Consider the following 21,759-nt stretch of genomic DNA (forward strand, 5'->3'; position numbering starts at 1 on the left):
ATTAGGAAGCAGAGAGCAAACACGCTTCTGCTGCTGCTGCTAAGTCGCTTTAGTTGTGTCCGACTCTGCGACCCCACAGACGGCAGCCCACCAGGCTGCCCTGTCACTGGGATTCTCCAGGCAAGAGCACTGGAGTGGGGTGCCATTGCCTTCTCCAACGCATGAAAGTGAAAAGTGAAAGTGAAGTCGCTCAGTCGTGTCCGACTCTTTGGGACCCCATGGACTGCAGCCCACCAGGCTGCCCCGTCCCTGGGATTCTCCAGGCAAGAACACTGGAGTGGGGTGCCATTCCCTTCTCTGAGAGCAAACACGAAACAGGATAAAAATGGGCTGAAGCAGTCCAAGGAGAGGAGAGGTTCGTTTAGATGGGAAGAGCTGTAGAGCCTTCCCTTTGGAAATGGGGTAGACTGTGTGCTTCGGGAGGTGGTGAGTTTGACTAGAGGAGCTGGAGGAAAGGACACACGACGTCAGCAGAGGTGCCCAGGTGGGAGTGAGGAGGGCTCCTGGGGGCCACAGCAGCCCATTCCAAGAAGTAGAACATGTGTCCTGGAGAGCAAGGAGATTCAGCTGGTGGGTGTGCGACAGCCTGCCCAGGGCCCCAAGTCAGAAAACCTGGCCTGCGACACGCGCTGTGCTCTGTATCCCTGCACAAGCCACATTCTCTCTGGGCTCTGCTTTATCCCCATGAACGCATTGTTCCACTGGATAGTCTCTGAGATCCGCTTCCAGCTCTAGCAACTATGATTCTGTGATTCTCAAAGATACGGGGGCTCCACTTCTGGCTAAAAGGTCCAGGGGGAAACAGAGAGCCAAGACCCACAGGTAGGAAAATGTCCGATTATGGCTTAGCACAGTTGAGACTGCTGGAACCTCTTTAACAGAAGGAAGAAGTTGGGGTGGTTTCACACAGAGGTGCTGAGGCTCCCTGTTCCTCTCCTCCCAGGACCCACTGCCCACGATTGCTGGGGTTTGAGGAAATCCAGCTCACATGTTGCTTTCTTTGCTTTTCTGCAGCAGCTCACTTTTGACAGGAAGACATGCTTCACCAGTCACACCCTGTAAAACTGGCCATGCCCACCGCTTTCTTCAGAATCGTTTCCCCTTGAAGAAGATGCTTCCTCACAAACAACATGTTCAATGGCCACTGCGGCAGTTTTCATTTGGTGCCTCAGAACTGGGGCCTGCAGAGAGCCGGCTCCCCTGTGCGGTGTCACCGTGATGGGAGTCACCTCTGCTGCCTGGCAGCACAGGGGCCTGAGCAGATGGCCATGGGAGAGGCACAGCCGGGCCCTATCTGTAGCAGGGGGAATTCACACAGCGGATAAAAATCTTGTCTTCGTCTCAACACAGCCGGGGCAAACAGGACATCTTAAGTAGGCTCTTATATAAAACGAGCATTTTACAAGAAAACCAGTTTGATCTAGATGTGTTTATCTTAAAGAGGATAAATACATGAGAAAAATACATTTTTGAAGACCAAATAAAAATAAGCACCAAATACAAATATACACACACTCATCAAGGGAAAGCCTCTAAGACTTTGATTTTATTACTACTACGCAGTATCCTCAGTTCATACTTAACTGAAGGAGGAGGCCTTTCTGTTTGATCATTTTTATCTCCTCCTTCTTAGCGAGGAATTGCTTTTTTAAATTGCCGGCTGTTCTTAACAAGAAGCAGAATGACCAAAGTTTCCTTTTCTTGATGATGTCTCATAAGAGTTTAACTGTGAATATGACTGCTTCCTCCACCGAGTGACAAGAGACAAATCTCCCCAAGTTTGTCAGGTCAACAACCAAGGTTTGGTCAGAACTGGGAAACAGCATCTGTACTCGCATGTTTCTCACGGTTTCAAGCAACAAATCGTGGGGAGAGAGAAATAAAAAGGCATTTATTGAAATTAAATCATCTGCTCACAAACAGCATATTTTTTTCCCAGTCTCAAAGATTGGAAAAGAAAACAGAAACCCTGGAGGTGTATGCAGCAGACAGGAGCAAATGCTAATCAGTCTTAAATAATACATATAACAGCGTTTTAGAAATAAGACGTGTGGAATAGTAGGTATATGAATTATTTGAAAAAGTGAATGTAATGAAGTTAGTATCACTGAGGAAAGATAAAAGATTCCCTCTCTTCTCTAGGCATCTTTCAGTAAATGAAGTCGGGGAGGGGGAAGAGCATGTAAAAACTGCACATTAACATAAAATTTCAGGGCAGCTAAACACAACAAAACTACCCCACAACTGAGCTAGTGAACAGCAACCAGATCCAAAAACAACAACCCAAAATGCTTGAATTGCTTGGATGTAGATCAATTCATCTCACACATTTTTGAGTCTAAAACAAACTCTACATAGTTGCTGACAGACAGTGTGGAAAGAAAAATGACTTCAAAGATGATCACTGCAATTCACAATGACAGGACAACTCCCCTCACGGGAATTCACTTCATGCCATGAAGTTACTTTTTATAGTATTTGGAGAATTGTGAAGAATTTGCCACTGTGACCACAACTAATCTCCCCACTTGAAAAAATTATTCAATAAAGTCTATCTTTTTCCATAAGAGGAAATACTGTCACTTTATTTTTTTATTAAAAAATGCTGCCATATTTAAAATTTTTTCAGTGTGTATATTTTATCCCAAACTCTTTTAAAAAATATCTACAAACTTTATTGGCCATACTACTTTACTAACTATACTTAAAAGTGTTTGTAAAAAGAGTATCTACAAGAGAAAATCTATTTAATAGATATTCAGATATATAAAAAAAAATACTTTATTGCCAAAAACGCTAACCATGGTCTAGACCTTCAATGAGCCATAATATTTTTGCTGGTGAGAGTCTTGCTCTTGGTTGTAGAATATCAACTTGATCATTGGAATTAGAAGTGGAGCCTGAAGATATGACTGAATTGCTATAATCTCATGATAAAACTTGAACAGATGAAGAGTTGCTTCTTATGAATGGGCAAAGAAAGTAGTGAATAGCTTTCTTGAGATGAAATCAACTCCTGACAAAGATGCTGGGAAGACTGTTGCAATGACAACAAACGATTTAGAATATGACATAAACTGAGTTGATAAAGCAGTGGCAGGGTTTGAGAGACTGATTCCAATTTTGAAAGAAGTTCTACTGTGAGTAAAATCCTATCAAATAATATGGCATGCTCCAGGGCTTCCTTTGTGGCTCAGCCTGTAAAGAATACGCCTGCACTGTGGGACACCTGGGTTCGATCCCTGGGTTGGGAAGATCCCCTGGAGAACGGAAAGGCGACCTACTCCAGTGTTTTGTCCTAGAGAATTCCATGGGTTGTATAAGTCCATAAGGTTGCAAAGAGTCAGACACGACTGAGCGACTTTCAGAGGAATCATTCATGAAAGGGAAAGAATGAGTTGATCAATGAGGCAAATTTGATTGTTATTTTAAGAAATTGCCAGAGCCACCTCAGCCTCCAGTAACCATCACCCTGATGTGTACAGCAAAAGGACTGACTGTGGCTCACCTGGGAGACTGCCGAGGTTAGAAGAAGTGTTCTGAGTTAATACCAATGTGACGGTTAAGATGTAGCTTAGGAAGGACAAAAGAAAAAAATGACTAAATGATTAAATAAAGGCCAAGTGATTACCAAAAGGCTAAAATCCAGAGACAGTGTAATGATGGCACCCAGATCAACCAGACTTAGATGCAGACTTCCCATCTGACTTTACAATATGCACCCAAACATCATTCCTTCAATCTGCGCTGCCTCCCTCAACCAGGGTATGCTTCTATCGGGTTGTGCCTCTACATATTCTCTCCTTTTTTATCCTTTTAGTCACAGCTGGCTTACTTACCTGCCCTGTGTTCCTGTAAGAGACCCAGGGCCTCTGCAGATTGACTCCTACACCCACCAAATCAAGCTTCCCTCCTCACTTTCCTGGCCCAAAATATTTCAGTGGATCAGTTCTGCTGAATCTGACAAACACTAGTATTGATATTATCTTGTGTTGGGGGCTGAACATGCAAAGATTAAAAGTCATGCTTAAGGAGCTCAAACCTGACTATGGAAACAGCAGGCACATGTAATGTATTGGAGATGAGGTGAAGGAGAAGAGATGAAAGAGCATGGCAGACGTAGGGACCTGCCGTAGATGTCACAGAACATACTCTTGAAGACACACAGCAGGTGGCAGCCCCCATGGAAGGGCTTGAAGGATGAAAATGTACTCACTTCCCATGTGACTCCCTTCTGTGCCCACTCTGAGACCTACGCCCACTCTTTCCAGGCCATTGACCAACAGTGACCAACATCACTTTCTATTCTATTCTCTTTATTCATGTTCCCTAGATTTAAATATGTCCTCCTAAGTGTCCTCAATGGGCTTCCCTGGAGGCTCAGATGATAAAGAGTCCACCTGCAATGTGGGAAACCTGGGTTCAATCCCTGGGTTGGGAAGATCATCTGGAGGAGGGCCTGGCAGCCCACTCTAGTATTCTTGCCTGGAGAATCCCCATGGACAGAGGAGCCTGGTGGCCCATAGTCCTTGGGGTCACAAAGAGCTGGACTTGACTGAGTGACTAAGCACACACACAAAGTGAAAGTTGCTCAGTTGTGTCTGACTGTTTGTGACCCCATGGACTATATAGTCCATGGAATTCTCCAGGCCAGAATACTGGAGTGGGTAGCCGTTTCCTTCTCCTGGGGATATTCCCAACCCAGGGACTGAACCCAGGTCTCCCGCGTTGCTGGCGGATGCTTTTGTCCTCACTAGTGTACCCATCCTTCACTTAATGACCTTTCTTCGTTATGAAAATAAAGAACAGTACATAGAAGTAAATCAGGCAAATTCCGAGGCTAGAGGCGTGATTCACCAGTTTGGATAATAGAGCTGTATCGTTTATCCCTCTAGCAAGTCCATTCCAAAATGATGCTCTCTAACTACATAAAGCAACAAAGAAATGGCTGCTCCTCCTGGTGGCTTCCTGATTCACCCTCCCACTATCGCCTCAGGCTCTCCAGTGACTAGGGCTTTGCCCACTGTCCTTCAGTAACAGGGCAGCTTCTGAGTAAGCTCAGGTATGAGTGTCATGCATGGCTTAGATTTGGATGAGGGATTTGTTTCTTCTTCATTGATGGGTGTTGGGGGCTGCAAGATGGGGGAGACTGCTTAATAATTGTCAAGAAAAATCAAATAGATTTTTCTAAGGTACTATTCTGAAAAAATAAACAAAAACCCACAGTGAAAATCTTTAAGTGAGGGTGATTATGTAAGTTGCATTTATAAAAGCTGGCAGAATCACTGATAACACATTTGCTTGGATAGCCCAGGACTTTATAATCTGATATGAAAATTGGGGTCATTTATCAAGGGTGGCAATGAGAGGATTTTGCATGATAGTCTTCCTGCTAGTTGAAATAGCATCCTCTGAAAACTAATAAACGCTTGTGCTCAGACCATTTAGGAGCTGTATCTCCAACCTCTGTAAATGCTGAGAAGAGGGTTAACAATGACTTCAGATGCAGTTTCTGGACCAGCCAGCAATAGCCAGACCGCGGGAGACAAGGAGGTAAGCAAGAATGACTGTTCTCTTTCTAGGGCTCTATCAGTGCCTTTATGTCAGTGTTTCCATGAGAGGGTCTATAAACCAATTTCTAAAAACACAGAACAAAAAATTGCACCTTTATAAGTGAAATGGTTCCCTGTGTAAATTAAATTGACAGTTTAATTTTTTTGCTCTTGGTTGGAAGAAAATCATATCAATGAGAGTAACACTGGCCAGCCCATGATAAAAGTGTGGTTGTTAAAAAATTTAATGAAAAACAAAATTTGAAAGTAAATCATCATTAGTTAAGAAGTTTGTTTTCAAGATCTTGCAAAGCATGCAAATAAAGATGAAAACACAAAGGAAGCTGGATGGTAAAATGACAGGGGACTTTGGCCTTGGCCCTCCATGCTTTTGTCCTTGTCCCTTTCTCATTATCCCATGACAGTAAATGCCATGGACAGCTCACCATCCCGGTTTTCCAGTTCTTCTCTTTTCCAGATGCCAAGCATTAGGATGAATGAAAAGTGTTCTGCTTTCTTTGAAAAGGACTAGAGAACTTCTGGCTGCTCAAGGTGATGCCAAAAGGACCCTTTCTCATATAAATATTTATCAGTTCAGTTCAGTCGCTCAGTCATGTCTGACTGTTCGCGACCCCATGAACCACAGCACCCCAAGCCTCCGTGTTCATCACCAACTCCCGGAGTTCACTCAAACTCATGTTCATTGAGTCGGTGATGCCATCCAACCATCTCATCCTCTGTTGTCCCCTTCTCCTCCTGCCTTCAATCTTTCCCAGCATTAGGGTCTTTTCCAATGAGTCAGCACTTTACATCAGGTGGCCAAAGTATGGGAGTTTCAGTTTCAACATCAGTCCTTCCAATGAACACCCAGGACTGATCTCCTTGCAGTCCAAGGGACTCTCAAGAGTCTTCTCCAACACCACAGTTCAAAAGCATCAATTCTTCGGTGCTCAGCTTTCTTTATAGTCCAACTCTCACATCCATACATGACTATTGGAAAACATAGCCTTGACTAGACAGATCTTTGTTGACAAAGTAATGTCTCTGCTTTTTAATATGCTGTCTAGGTTGGTCATAACTTTCAATTAATATGCATAAATGCTTAGAAACTATGCATTTTAAAAACCATTTTTAATTCATAGCATTAACTCATAAAAAGAGAAATGGAGGAAGAATTGAAAATTATAAAGTTGACATGACTTAGCAACTGAGCAACAACAACAAAATCAGATCAGATCAGTCGTTCAGTCATGTCCGACTCTTTGCGACCCCATGAATTGCAGCACGCCAGGCCTCCCTGTCCATCACCAACTCCCAGAGTTCACTCAGACTCATGTCCATCGAGTCAGTGATGCCATCCAGACATCTCATCCTCTGTCATCCCCTTCTCTTCCTGCCCCCAATCCCTCCCAGCATCAGAGTCTTTTCCAATGAGTCAACTCTTCGCATGAGGTGGCCAAAGTACTGGAGTTTCAGCTTTAGCATCATTCCTTCCAAAGAAATCCCAGGGCTGATCTCCTTTAGAATGGACTGGCTGGATCTCCTTGCAGTCCAAGGGACTCTCAAGAGTCTTCTCCAACACCACAGTTCAAAAGCATCAATTCTTCGGTGCTCAGGCTTCTTCACAGTCCAACTCTCGCATCCATACATGACCACAGGAAAAACCATAGCCTTGACTAGACGAAACTTTGTTGGCAAAGTAATGTCTCTGCTTTTGAATATGCTATCTAGGTTGGTCATAACTTTCCTCAAGGAGTAAGCGTCTTTTAATTTCATGGCTGTAGTCACCATAGGTAACCGCAATAAAGATAAGCAGAATAAACATCCCCGCTAACTGACAGGGATTGTGAGACTGAATATTTAAAAATCTAACTATATGCTCGTCACAACAGAATCAACTGAAAAACAATGACCTAGATTAATCAAAATTAAAAATAGAAAAAGAAAGAGTAAGCAAAAGAGAGGTAGTCATGATACATACTAATATAAAACAGACTTACAGGGAAAAAACATTATTAAGGATGAGGAGATCTTTAGACTCAACCAGACACAGCAACAAAGCTTCAAACTACACAAAGCTAATTAAGCTGATAGAAATTAAAGGAGAAATTTATAAAATCACAGTCTTAGTGGGAGATTTTAATATACTGCTCTCAAAAACTGATAGTGCATTCAGATGAAAAACTAGTAAAAATAAAGAGCACAATATATTTTCTCTAACGAATGCATATGTAGAATGCTATCCTCATAAAAATGAGGACACATATTCCTTGTAAGTCAAAAGAACACAGGTTTTAAAATTTGACCAAGTAATAAACCAATATTTTGTCTCAAAAAATACCAAAGAATCAGTATTACATAATGCATGTTTAACAACCATTTTCTAACATAATTAGAACTCTATAACTAATATTTTTAGAAACTTAGAGCTGTAATGATTAAGTAGTCAAAGAAGAAATCATAATGAAAATTTTTCTAACATGTTTAGATTTCATGGCCATTAAGACACTATTTCAAAACTTGTGGAAAGTAGCTAAACCAGAGCTTAGCAAGAGATGCATGGCCTTAAATGTAAATATTATAAGAAAGACTGAATATTAGTGGACTAAACAGTCACTGAAGAAGACAGAATAAAAAATAAAACACAATAAATCCACATACAGAAGAGAATAATACCATTTATGTAAATTCAAAATCACAAGAACTATATGATACTGATTTTGGATAAACACACTTACAGAATAATGTTATAACAATCAGAGCATGATGACAACTGCAAGGGGAGAAGGGATGGATTGTGGAGAGGTGCAAAACAGGTTTCAACTATTCTGGTAATGCTTAACTTCTTTTAAACTAAGGTCCGGAAACAAATATTTGAAATTGTTAACGTTTATGAGATCCGGGTGGAGGATTGTTGGTGTTTATTATCCTATGTCGGTTTCCAAATATTTGAATTACTTGTTTAAAAATGAGGGGGCAAATAAAAAAAGAAAAATGTTAAGAAAAAGAAATAAGAGATTTTCTACTTTTTCAGAAATTGTAACCAGCTTCAGCTTTAGGCCCCTCATCTGTAAAAGGAATAATAGTAATTTCCACCTTCCAGACTCAGTGAGAACTGCACGTCGCTCAGAGCTTGGGACACTGTGCTCTAGCAAGCTAAATGCCATTATTACTTCATCCTGAAGTCAAGGAGCATCTCCTCTCTTCTTCACATCAATCTAAGGAGACCTGGATGAGAAATCTCACTTGATTCTCCTTCATTTAAGTTCCTAAAGCAAGAATATTCACTGCTACTGTTGACTCTTAGAAAGAGGAATGTTATACATTAGTAATCAGTAAAATGATGCTACCATTATAAAACGCTGTAGGACATCACTGAAGCTTTTTCTTACTACCACCGCTTTAAGGTTGCCTTGTCTCCCTACCTCCCAAAGCACTTCTCCACCGAAGTGCTCCGTTTGAATTCCAAGTCGGTGAGACGGCCACCATCGGTGGCAGCATCGCCACTGCAGTGTTCTCCAACGTCTGTGGCATGGAGTTTTCATCTTTACAAGTCTGACAGATATGCATTTGCTTACTCTGTGTTTGATTCATGTAACAGTCCTGCAAGCATATCGTCATCTATTTTACCGCTAAGGAACTAAAGGCTAGATAGGTCCAGTGTGCCTTCCAGGCATAATGATATATACGTCAAAGGGCTCTTTTGAGGATTAAAAAAGTCATGTGATGTAACTGGTGCACAGGAAATATTCCTCATGTATTAATTCTCTCCTCTTTTCTCCTAGATGTTCAATTAATGTTTGCTGATACATTGTTTAATTTATGTCTGTATTATATTAATATTAAGTGAAAACACATGGGTCTCTTTTGATATATGTCTTCCATTTTTACCAAAAACCCATGTCTTATTAATTTAACCACTGGTTTCTTTTGCAACATATAAAGTTCAAAAATTCCGCTCTTTATTTGTGGCTAAAATAATATTCAAATGATTCCATCTAAAATTATTCAACTATAAAGGATTAATTCACACATATCTTTCATAAAAAAGAGTAATTCTAGTGTGAGTCACTTCATAAAATCTTCCCTTGTCCTAAAGTGCTGCCTGAAACAACTGAATATGGGATGGCTAAGTGTAAACAGTGGAAACAGTGTCAGACTTTATTTTTCTGGGCTCCAAAATCACTACAGATGGTGACTGCAGCCATGAAATTAAAAGACGCTTACTCCTTGGAAGGAAAGTTATGACCAACCTAGATAGCATATTCAAAAGCAGAGACATTACTTTGTCAACAAAGGTCCATCTAGTCAAGGCTATGGTTTTTCCTGTGGTCATGTATGGATGTGAGAGTTGGACTGTGAAGAAGCCTGAGCGCCGAAGAATTGATGCTTTTGAACTGTGGCGTTGGAGAAGACTCTTGAGAGTCCCTTGGACTGCAAGGAGATCCAGCCAGTCCATTCTAAAGGAGATCAGCCTGGGATTTCTTTGGAAGGAATGATGCTAAAGCTGAAACTCCAGTACTTTGGCCACCTCATGCGAAGAGTTGACTCATTGGAAAAGACTCTGATGCTGGGAGGGATTGGGGGCAGGAAGAGAAGGGGACGACAGAGGATGAGATGTCTGGATGGCATCACTGACTCGATGGACATGAGTCTGAGTGAACTCTGGGAGTTGGTGATGGACAGGGAGGCCTGGCGTGCTGTGATTCATGGGGTCGCAAAGAATCGGACATGAGTGAGCGACTGATCTGATCTGATCTGAAGTGGATATATGGTCTACGGTGATGAGAACAAAAATACGGCTTTGAATCAGCTCCTGACATGTTTTCCTATACACATTAATCAAAGCCATAACTTGCAATACTTTCAATTACACTTTAAATATATTTCTTTTAAAAGATGCCATTATTGCAGAGAAAGAACAATAATACAAGCATTAGTGGTCATTGTCCTCAGTTTTCTACGCAGGATGATCTTCTGAGAATGACCAGAAACTGCAGGATTTTTTGATTATATTAAAAAGCAGAAAGATTTCTTGAGAACTTGGTTATAAGAGTAAAATGTAAAAGTAAGAACTAGATTTGATTCTTTGTTTTCTCCGCTTTCAGTTTTTTCTATATTTCAATTTATTTGTAGTAAATTATGTTGTTCTCAACAGCTATTTCCTGATTTTTTTTTTCTTCAGAGATATTATACAGGGCTTCCCTGGTAGTTATTATAAGTCTTTGTAAATACGGTATTACTAGCTTAAGGATATTGGCAGAAAGCTAAAAGGACACAGGAAAAGATGGAGCTCTTTCCATCTCCATATGCTGTGCATGTTACTTTAATCCTGTGTCACATTTTTGAAGCATCTATTTAGTGCCCTTCTCTACAGCAATGAGGAGAGAATCAGCCTTATAGATTAGCCTTATATATGCTCGTGGATGGAGGCTATCCTGGGGTGATGGTAGGTGAGTTGGGCTCACTGGAGCCAGCTACTGTTCTTTCATTACGAGGCTTCTCTGCTTTAGGGATGACCCCAGTCAACTCCAACTGTGCAAAGAATAGAGACATCAAGCCTTAAGAGACAAAGTCAATCCTGAGATTATACCCTCTGCTAGAATATCCACCCTTGCTTTGGCAATTAGCATCTAATAATCATAGTTATTACTGATGATCTAGTTGGGGGGGCAGATACTATCCAAATTATTTCAAATTATCCTCTAACAATTCAAGATAAGCTGTTACTATGGTAAGGAAGAGGAAATGAAGATTTAAAGGTTAAATAAATTTGTCCAAGATAATACAGCTACTAAGTAGCATAGAAGGATTTGAACCCTCAATACTCTAACAAGGAGGGTATATGTACTCTACTCTCCATGCTGCCTCTCATTTGCCTACAGATTCTGAGTTATTTTTGGGTTAAGAAAGGAGGATTTCATGGGCTAAAAAGTCCATGAAATCTGGGTCACATGGTACAGTCTGGGGTTGGGCTGTTCTTGTTCATCTATAAGGCTGATTCTCTCCTCATTGTTGTAGAGAAGGGCACTAAATAGATGCTTCAAAAATGTGACACAGAATTAAAGTAACATGCACAGCATACGGGGTTGTTCTTGTTCTTCAAACAAGAACATGGACTGGGCATCAGTTCGTCAGCAGTTATTTATCTAATATGAGGATGGCATTAGCAGGATCACAAGCAAGTAATCTTATAATAGTCAACTTCATTTAATACTTATCATTTCTGGCACACACCCAGTAGAAACTCTCCATCCCTAGAGCTGGATTTTGAGGATGTTCACAGGGTTGGTGGTGCCTAAAAATGAACTAAACTAAATCCTTATCTCCCAAGACCATTGAAAAAACCCAGTTAATCATAAAGGTCCAAGCAGATGTTCATAATATATTTCCTTGTTTCTTGGTCTGCAGACTTCTGTTTTTAGGCACGCTTCAGTTCAGTTCAGTTCAGTCACTCAGTCATGTCCGACTCTTTGCGACCCCATGAATCGCAGCATGCCAGGCCTCCCTGTCCATCACCAACTCCCAGAGTTCACCCAGACTCACGTCCATCGAGTCAGTGATGCCATCCAGACATCTCATCCTCTGTCGTTCCCTTCTCCTCCTGCCCCCAATCCCTCCCAGCATCAGAGTCTTTTCCAATGAGTCAACTCTTTGCATGAGGTGGCCGAAGACTGGAGTTTCAGCTTTAGCATCATTCCTTCCAAAGAAATCCCAGGGCTGATCTCCTTCAGAATGGACTGGTTGGATGTCCTTGCAGTCCAAGGGACTCTCAAGAGTCTTCTCCAACACCACAGTTCAAAAGCATCAATTCTTCGGCGCTCAGCTTTCTTCACAGTCCAACTCTCACATCCATACATGACCACAGGAAAAACCATAGCCTTGACTAGACGAACCTTTGTTGGCAAAGTAATGTCTCTGCATTTTAATATGCTAGGTAGGCACACTTACTGGAATGGAATTCATTCTAAGCTCAGTAGACCTCAGCTTCGCAAAACACAGCATTAAGCATGATGCAGAGAAGTGTGTAGGCAAAGAACACAGCATCCTTGGAAACCCCAGCACTTCCTCTTCGGTATATTTAGCATAGACAGGTAGAAGCTGGCTTGTCAGCTACATGGCAAATACAATTTGCTTAGTAACTCCCAAACTCTGGTTTTCCAGGCTCTATATAGCTGGAGTCTTCCCCCCTCCACTTTCCTGTCTCCATTCTATTCATCCCACTTCCCTATAAGTTAAAAGGACAGCCTATCCAGTATCTTTAGAAGAAGTCAATCCCATGCTTAAAACCTTCCACAGCTCCTACCGCCTAGAACACCAACTCCGAAGTTGAGCTTTGTGTCCAATGCCTTTTTACAAACCGACCCTAATTTCCCACCACTCCTCACTCACCTTTGCTCTAGATTTACAAAAGCGCCCTCCACTCCTCAAAACCATGGACTCCCCTGAGCTCTAATTTTGTCTTTTCTTCTCCTGTCTCCCACGCGCTCAGAGCTTGGCTCAAATCTCTGTCCATGTGAAGCTACCAGTTCCTGACTGTGATCTCTTTGCTGGAAGGATCTGTGCCTTGCCCTTTTATTTGTTGACCGTGAAGTGGGTGTTCAACATTTATCACCGAAGGAGGAGATCTCCTTGTGAGCCAAGTTGTGCAACACTGTGATGATACTGTTTTAATGAGGTAGCCTCCCTTTTTGAGACAGCCCTGCCCTGGGCTTATATGGATCCCATTCTTGAGTGGGAAGAAATGGTATCCATAAGGATACCATTATTAAGTTTTTCCATAGCTGTTCTTCTCCAGGATAAATGCAGCAACTTTTAAAGCTTCCATTTCCTTTACCAACACCACATTTCTTAGCTTTCTAAGGCATACAGGCCAAATCAAATTAGATGTGGGAGAAGAAGCTGAGTATGTTCCAGACAGAGGGGCCCCCCGAGACCCTTCCTCTCACAGCATTCATCTGCCACCCTTCCAGATTCTGTCAGACAGTGAGGAATTAGTCATGGTGCTGAATGCCACTGGGCCAAGGTCTTGTCTATTTTCACAAAGAAATGGTATATTTTAGCTAACTGATAAAATAATAACAGCAATATTAATGTAGTCTAAGGCTTGAAAAGAACTACAGAGTCTCTCCTATCACATCCAAACTAAAAGGTAGGACACCTTCTAAGTGATTCATTTTTAATAAATCTTACTTTATCTCATGACACATTTGGAAGATCAATCTACACAGTTTATGTCTCTCTACACACACCAGTGGAAATGTCTATGTTATCTGAATGAGATATAAATATGCAAAGTGTTTTACTGAGACTTATCAGTGCGTTCAAACCTTAAGAAAAATTCTCAGCAATTCCCAGCTGCAAAAATATGTATCTGCCACAAGTGTTAAGGTAAAGCCAGACATTACATAACCTGCCACTAGAGGAAATAACCAGCTGAGTGAAAATGAGAGTACCATCCTCTAAAGATCATGAGAATGAGCCATAAATGTCCACTTACTATAAATCTACTTTTAGATTTTAGAAAAAAGAGAAAAAGCAAGCAAATCACAGTTTTTACTTCTTCCATTGTTCTAGGTATTTGCATCTCTAAATAGAATCATAAAATATGAAGACCAAAATTTTTTCAGAAAAAAAAGGCAAACAACCATCTATACATTAAAATTAAAATTAATAAAGTGTGATGTTGGGGAAAACATTTTTTCTAAGTTAATTTTTTCCAAGTTAATTTCTTGGAGAGTTTCAGAAGCAGAGATATTATTTCCTAAAGGGATTGAGGTATAATAGGAAATCTTTCCCAGGGCTGTAAGTTTCCTAAATAATTGTGTTCACAAAATAACTGCAGAGGAACAGCATCTAAAATGGGAGGAGGGAAGTTTGTGGAATGTTTTAAGATAAAAATTCCTCCTAGAAAAAATAAATCCTACCAAATTCTAATGTACTCAGGGCCATAGAAAAACCTGGCAGAGAGAGCCTTCAGCATATGTCAAGCATTCCCAATAATACTACATTCATCTTAATAAAACAGGCTCAGATAGTACAGAAATAAAGTTATGTATTGGGTTAAATTTGCACTTGGGTGGGTACAAATGCTCTTCAAGACATAATAAAAGAATAATCTCTCCCATGCCAGTTCAGGAACCATTACATGGTTATATCTTGTCAATATTCTGGCAAACGCAAGAGCCCAAAGACAACCCACAAAATTGAGAATGAAGATAAATCCACAGCCATCTGTACTCAGTTCCATGCACGGTGCCTCAGCAAGCGTTCATGGACTCTTCCTCACTTCTGCCAACACTGGTAATGGCCCAGAGCAACGCTTCCAAAGCACACTGGAGTCGTGGGAGACTCTGCCAACAAATGTGTTTTAAAGAATAATGAAATTACCAAGAGGGAGTTTCCCAAACTTATTTGACCATAGAGAAGATTCTTTCCAATGGGCTCTTCTCTCTCCAAGGAGCTGGCTTCAGGCTTTCTCTGTCACTGGCTCTACCCTTCAGGTGTCCCTCTCTTGGAAGTTTTTCATATCCCTAACTCAGATATTCTGGATTGAACTTCCTGAGGCTTTTCCAAGGGAGGCTTGACCAGGGCCTGGGAGAAGAAAACCCTTTTCCTGGATGGGTCCCCACCTCTAAGAGGCAACCCGCTGCATTAGAAATGATTCCATAAAGCTCTAACTACACCACAGCCTTGGCACGCATTTGGCTGTGTATACTTCTGGGCCTGGAAGGCTTGGTGACTCACGTGAGATTCTTCCTACTTCCTACCTCTGCTCTGTAGTTCCTGTTAGCAGACTATTTATAGTGATGGCAATACCAATAATTTTTTTTTTTAATTTTGAGGGTTTTTGCCTTAATAAAGTAACACAACTTTACTACTAAAAAATCTAATGGTATATATGTATAGGAGGTAAAAAGAGCACCTCTTGCAATTCTCAAATCCTCCCTTCTCCCCACAGTCCCATGACTGTTAACTGTCAACAGTTTTCTTCTCATTTTTAATGATGCACAGCACTGGAAGCTCTATAATCTGCTGGGAATCCTTCACTGGGCCCACTTTGCTTCAAGAATTTGTATTTATCTTTATAAAAGAAAGCTCAAATATCACCTTTGTGAAGATGCCTTGACCCAGACAAGCCATGCTGGTCCCTCTCTTTACCAGCTGCCTGAAGTAATTCACACATATTTCAATTAAAGGGTTTATAACAATTTCATTGCAATTTTTAAACTAAATGTCTCTCTTACTTCAAAGACTTCAAGGATTGTGTCTCATTCCTCTTTGTTGTAAGGTATCTGGCACACTGACATTCAATCAGTATAGTAAATATTTGCTGACTCAATGAAATATGAATAAAATATTTTCTAACACACAGACTTCAAAGTCTATAAAAATTACAGTCAAGATGCTCACGTTAAAATTTCTCTAAAAAGATGTTTCACATATATTCAACATTTCAACAACCAGGTAGTACTGTAAACTATTTTTTCCCTTTGTTTAGGCCTGAAAATTAAAAATTCTAACTTAATGGAAAATGGTAAAGTTGGAAGAATTTGGGGATGGATGGTGGTCTATTATTCAAGTGCCAAATGAGCATTTTGAAGCATAACTTCTTTGGCCATAGGCTTTGTCCACTAACACCAGAACATTCCAGGAAATGACATTTCAAATAAACATTGAGTTTCAAGTCCAGTAAACCACAAACACAAAAAAGTATTCAATAGCATTTCACAGCAAATAGCCTTCTGTTGACAGTTACTCAGAAATGACTGATTACATTTGCAAAGTACAAATATCTCTTCTGTTAGATTAATTGAATCTGGTTTTAGCTGATGGCTTGGGCAAAAGAGTGAATCTATAAAAGTAGTGAGAGAAGAGAATAAAGAAGAGACATGAAGAATGAATCTTAGAACAATATGCCTAAATATCAGAAAGTCCCACTAGACCAACACTTCAAATTAACAAGCCCCACTGAGGGACTCTGACATGCATTCTGCATGACATATTGTCCAAGGGACAGCAGCCAAAAGAAGTCTCACTTTTCTTGGAAAAACAGATTGCCATAGAGCTTTCATATTTCACCAACTAAACAGCCTGGACTCAATGTAATTAAGTAACATAATTATGAGCCCATTTCTTGGCCTCTAGCCCAAAGTGCTAGCTCTTGTTCAAGTAAATCAGTAATTTTCATCTAGAAGGCATCAGTCACATGTTAGACCTAGTTCTTCATATTAAAACACATAGGTAATCTACAAGCAGAAATCCACAGTCTAATTTTAGTTTTAAAATTAAAGAGTAAGACTCAGTAGATGCAATTGCAGAATATGAGATGTACTGTGGATTCTGGGCATTCTACTTAAGCAGAAAGTGGAAGCAGGAAATGACCAGGAGAAATTTAGACTCTTGAAAATTTAGTATGAAAGTGGGAAATAGTGCAGGGGTCAATGGATTTCCATAATATAATGGATGGTGACTTGAACAGTAAACGAAAAGGATATTTAGGGATATCATAGCATCTGGCCCTAGAGTTACAATTAACATAATAAGTTAGGAGGCAAAGAAACCACTAAGCAGATGAGAGGTTAAAGACAAAAAAAAAAAAAAAAAAATCCCTTAAGTAAAAAATACAGTACTATTAGATCATGCTTATTAAATAATAAAAGTTAATTTATTGAGTTTGGGGGATGGGTTAGGCTCTGTTTTAAGTGCATTATATACATAGATTATTTAATTTTCAGAGCAACCTTGTGAGACAGGAACTATTATTATTTCCATTTCACAGATAAGAAAATAACCACAGAAAGGGAAAGTAACTTACTGAAGGCCACATGTTAGTGAGTTGCTGAAATGGGATTTGAACCCAGGCAGTCTGGCTCCACAGTGCTGTTTTAACAGTATAGCATGCTGTCTCTTAACACCTACTCAAAAGAAATGTTACTCTTTAAGAGTTGTATTCATATGTTTACATAGGTTTTCAGAAATCTATAGGAGAGTTAAGTCCTGAATTGAAGGAGACTTACTACTACTTTCAAAAGCAAATAAAGTCAGTGTAGTTTCAAAGCTGGAGAAAGATAACTCAATTCACCATTGCATACATTTATTCATGCAACTGAATTCAACTCAGTTAACAGTGATTCAGGGTCCCATGATGAAAGAAGTAAGATTCAAAGCCCATAAAAGATACTAATAGGAGATGGCAAGAGTGAACATCGACATTTTAGTAACCAGTGAACTAAAATGCATAGGAATGGGCAAATTTAATTCAGATGACCATTATGTCTACTACTGTGGGCAAGAATCCCTTAGAAGAAATGGAATAGCCCTCAGACTCAACAAAAGAGTCTGAAATGCAGTACTTGGGTGCAATCTCAAAAACAATAGTATGATCTGAGTTCACTTCCAAGGCAAACTATTCAATATACAATAATCCAAGTCTATGCCCCGACCACTGATTCCAAAGAAGCTGAAGTTGAACAGTTCTATGAAGACCTACAAGACCTTCTACAGCTAACACCAAAAAAAAGATGTCCTTTTCATCATAGTGGACAGCAATGCAAAAGTAGGAAGTCATGAGATACCTGGAGTAGCAACCAAGTTTGGTTTTGGAGTACAAAATGAAGTAGGACAAAGGCTAACAGAGTTTTGCCAAAAAAACACACTGTTGTAGCAAACACCATCTTCCAAGTACACAAGGGATGATTCTACACATGAACATTATAAGATGGTCAACACCAAAATCAGATTGATTATATTCTTTGCAGCTGAAGATGGAGAAGCTCTACACAGTCAGCAAAAACAAAACCTGGAGCTGACTGTGGCTCAGAGCATGTGCTCCTCACTGTAAAATTCAGACTTAAACTAAAGAAAGTAGGGAAAATCACTAGGCCATTCAGGTATGACCAAAATAAAATCCCTTATAATTATACAGTGGAAGTGACAGGTTCAAAAAATTAGATCTGATGGAGTGCCTGAAGAACCATGGATGGAGGTTCATAACATTGTACAGGGGCAGCGACCAAAATCATTTCAAAGAAAGAGAAAAGCAAGAAGGCAAAATTGTTGTCTGAGGCGGCCTTACAAATAGCTGAGAAAAGGAGGGAAGCAAAAGGCAAAGGAGAAAGAGAAAGATATATCCAACTGAATTCAGAGTTCCAAAGAATAGCAAGGAGAGAGAAGAAAGCCTTTTAAGTGAACAATGCAAAGAGATAGAGGAAAACAACAGAATGGGAAAGACTAGAGATCTCTTCAAGAAAATTAGACATACCAAGGAAATATTTCACGCAAAGATGGGCACAATAAAGGACAGGAATGGTATGGACCTAACAGAAGCAGAAGAGATTAAGAAGAGGTGGCAAGAATACACAGAAGAACTATACAAAAAAGGTCTTAATGACCCAGATAACCATGATGGTGTGGTCACTCACCTAGTCAGACATCCTGGTATGTGAGGTCAAGTGAGCATTAGAAAGTATTACTACAAACAAAGCTGGTGGAGGTGATGGAATTCCAGCTGGACTATTTCAAATCCTAAAAGATGCTGCTGCTCTGAAAAGGCTTCACTCACTATGCCAGGAAATTTGGAAAACTCAGCAGTGATCATAGGAAAAGGTCAGTTTTCATTCCAATCCCAAAAGGGCAATGCCAAAGAATGTCCAAACTACCATAAAATTGTGCTAATTTCACATGCTAGCAAGGTAATGCTCAAAATCCTTCAAGCTAGGCTTTAACAGTACGTGAACTGAGAACTTGCATATGTACAAGCTGGATTTAGAAAAGACAGAGGAACCAGAGTTCAAATTGCAACATCCGCTGGATCATAGAAGAAACAAGAGAATTCCAGAAGAACATCTAATTCTGCTTCACTGACTATGCTAAAGCCTTTGACTGTGTGGCTCACAACAAACTGTGCAAAATTCTTAAACAGAAGAGAAACCAGACGACCTTATCTGCCTCCTGAGGAATCTGTATGCAGGTCAAGAAGCAACTGTTAGAATCCACCATGAAACAATGGACTGGTTTAAAATTAGGAAAGGGGTACATCAAGGCTATATATTGTCACCTTGCTTATTTAATTTATATGCAGAGTACATCATGCAAAATGCTGGGCTGGATGAATCACAAGCTGGAATCAAGAATGCAGGGAGAAATATCAAAATCTCAGATATGCAGATAATAACAGTCTAATGGCAGAAAGTGAAAAGGAACTGACAAGCCTCTTGATGAAGGTGAAAAAGGAGAGTGAAAAAGCTGGCTTAAAACTAAACATTAAAAAAAATTAATATCATAGCATCTGGCCCCATCACTTCATGGCAAATAGATGGGGAAAAATGGAAACAGTTGCAGCCTTTATTTTCTTGGGCTCCAAAATCACTGTTGATGGTGATGATGGTGATGTGGCCATGAAATTAAAAGATGCTTGCTCTTTGGAAGAAAAGCTATGACAAACCTAGACAGCATATTAAAAAGCAGAGACATCACTTTGCTGATGAAGGTCCATATAGTCAAAGCTATACATTTCCAGTAGTCATGTACGAATGTAAGAATTGGACCATAAAGAAGGCTGAGTGCTGAAGAACTGATGATTTTGAAATGTGGTGCTGGAGAAGACTCTTGAGAGTCCCTTGGACAGCAAGATTAAACCAGTCAATCCTATCGGAAATCAACCCTGAATATTCATTGTGAGGACAAATGCTGAAGCTCCCGTACTTTGGCCACCTGATGGGAAAAGTCGATTCACTGGAAAAGATCCTGATGCTGGGAAAGATTGAGGGAAGAAGGGGAAGGGAGAGACAGAGGATAAGGTGGGGTTGGATGGCATCACTGACTCAATGGACATGAATCTGAGCAAACTCCGGGAGATTGTGAAGGACAAGGAAAGGCTGGCGTGCTGCAGTCCATGGAGTCACAAAGAGTATGACATGACTGAGTGACTGCACAACAAGAGCAAGTGAGATACTCTGGAAGCTGACAGTTGAAGAGAGATGAAGAAAACAAATCCGGAGAGTTCAAATGACCTGCCCCTGGCCAAAAAAGTAGTTTGTGGCACAGAGGTGACCTAAAAATCTAATTGAGATGGGTCTAGTTCTCTTTTTACACTGCCATTGTGCCTCCAGTCAAGCTGGTTGGAACACACTGAATTAAAATTAACTTCCAAAATAAATATCTGTGCCCCATGGAGAGGAAAATTTTTGATAGTTGCCTGCCTCATCTCTCGAACCCACTTCATTCTAGAATAAAATTAAGGGCAGATGGCCAAGGGTATATTTTTTTAAAGGAAGAAGAGGAATGAATTCACATGTGGAGTTTCCCAGATCTCCTCTGAAGGAATGAGTGTTTCTGTTTTTATTTGCTGGACACTTTATCTTTCAAACATTACCCAATTCTAAAAGCAGACTTGATATTATATCTTTATAACTATGTGTGTTGGTGCATATGAATGTCTTCAATTATATTCTAAGGGTCTTAAGAACAGAGTATGTAGTATGCTCAGCTTTCATAGAATGGTTTCACATAGTAGGTGCTCAATATGGTAATGATGTTTAAAGTATAAATAATATAAAGTTACTAATTAGTTCATTTTTTAAAAAAATGACCTTGTGTTCAGGTGTCCTACAGTTCTTTAATTAGCCTATTTTAGTGGAGCAATTTTACATGCCACCCTCTCCCCCCACAACCCACCAGGGGACATTCGGCAATGTCTGGAGACATTTTTCACTTCACAACTTGCGGACAGGGGGAGTTGTGCTACTGGCATCTAGTAGGGATGAGGCTAAACATCCTAAAATGCACGGGACAGACCTCACAGCAGAGCAAACTACTGAATTCAGAATGCATAAAAAACAAGGTCCTATAAACCTGTGATTAAACCATATTGGAAAAGAGTACAAAAGAAGAATGCATATATATGTATAACTGAGTCACTTTGCTGTACACCAGAGATGGGCACAACATTGTAAATAAACTGTATTTAAATTTTTTGAAAAAGTAATTATCTGGCCCCAAATAGCAATAATGCCAGGGTTGCGAGACACTGGTCTATTTAGAAGTAAAGAAATTGCACACTTTTCCATTTTTCCATTTTTAAAACACAAGTAAGATATAAATTAAAAGTATACACTAAAGATTTGCCCCAATCAAGACAATTTCAGTAGTCTATTGTTAAGATGAACAATTGAATACCTGTGGCCAATTCATGTTGATGTATGGC

General features: G+C 40.1%; 1 protein-coding gene across 3 annotated transcripts in view; it reads right to left on the minus strand.

The window, feature by feature from the left end:
• Window positions 1–21,759, minus strand: part of CPQ (carboxypeptidase Q) — a 560,471-nt gene that overhangs the window by 163,973 nt on the left and 374,739 nt on the right. The gene's annotated exons all lie outside the window — the stretch shown is intronic.

The sequence above is a fragment of the Bos taurus genome, chromosome 14 (assembly GCF_002263795.3).
Source record: "Bos taurus isolate L1 Dominette 01449 registration number 42190680 breed Hereford chromosome 14, ARS-UCD2.0, whole genome shotgun sequence".
Taxonomy (NCBI): Eukaryota; Metazoa; Chordata; class Mammalia; order Artiodactyla; family Bovidae; genus Bos; species Bos taurus.